The sequence below is a fragment of the Setaria italica genome, chromosome III, assembly GCF_000263155.2.
Source record: "Setaria italica strain Yugu1 chromosome III, Setaria_italica_v2.0, whole genome shotgun sequence".
Lineage (NCBI taxonomy): Eukaryota > Viridiplantae > Streptophyta > Magnoliopsida > Poales > Poaceae > Setaria > Setaria italica.
In genome coordinates, this window is record NC_028452.1 from 971698 (window position 1) to 973027 (window position 1330).

Consider the following 1330-nt stretch of genomic DNA (forward strand, 5'->3'; position numbering starts at 1 on the left):
TCAACTAGAGGCACATCCACATTTTCTGGAATATCTCCTGTGCCATCAAGTACAAATATGAGTAAAGAATAAGTGGATGGAACGAATGGATTATCTCGTATCAATAGAAACCGGTGAGACACTTACTCGGATCATTCTGAGTGAAAAGGAACTCATTAGGAGAGTCCGCCACATTATCATCAATCCGACAACCATGTCCAACTACTTCATTAGGGGCAGATTCAGCATCGGGAATAGTAGGTGCAACATCCACGTTCATAACAGGTTCTTGGACGGGAGGATCGAAATGTGCCCGTTGACCCATTGGTCGGGAAAACCGACGAGGATTTCGGTCAACTCCCACCGGACGAACAACCACTTCAACACTTGGGGAATGACCATTCATAACCGTCCTCACATATTTCTCCCACTGACCTGCACACCGAATTGGGACTATCTTCCTTTGAATGTTGAGAGGGGAACCTAGGTGAAGTATGCCCTCGACTATGATTTCATCATTTTCATGACAATGTAACTCCTCCCGAGCCCTTGCAACCAACTCACTAAACGATGGTTTCTCATCGAATATGACAACCTCGCACTGCATGCCAACAAACTTAACACATCCATATTCATCCCTTTCCACAGTGCCTCCGTAATATATGCTCACTACGTTCTCCATCTAGTATATCAATATAACGACGCACAATTCATTTAGTCCATAATAAATTAAACATTCTAAGTCTACTAAATACAACTAACTAAATGTGTCACATATACTAACTAACTATGTCACATAATATGTACCTACATACTTACCTATACAACTACTTAACTAAATATCGTAATAACTACTTTACTATGCTATTAGTTATCATATCTAACCATTCTAATTTAACCTAAAAATTCTACCTATTTTATCATAATAATTAGTAATAACTAGTAATATCTACCTATTTTATCTAAAAATTCTACCAATCTATCTAAATTTAACCTAACTATTCAAATTTATCAATATTATAATTTTAGGTACCTCCTGGCGAGCCTCCTGGCCGGGCGGGCGGCGGCCGGGCGAGCCGGCCGGGCGCCGGCGGGGCGGCGCGTGGGGCCGGGCGGGCCGCCGGCCGGGCGCGGAGGCGGGGCGGCGCCCGGGGGAGCCGGGCGGGCGGCGGCGGTCCGGCGCCCGGGGCCTAGCCGGGCGGGCGGCGGCGGGCCGGCGCGTGGGGGCGAGCCGGGCGGGCGGCGGCCGGGCGAGCCGGCCGGGCGCCGGCGGGGCGGCGCGTGGGGCTGGGCGAGTCGCCTGCCGGGCGGCAGCGGGGTCGGCGCCCGGGCGAGCCGGGCGGGCGCCGGC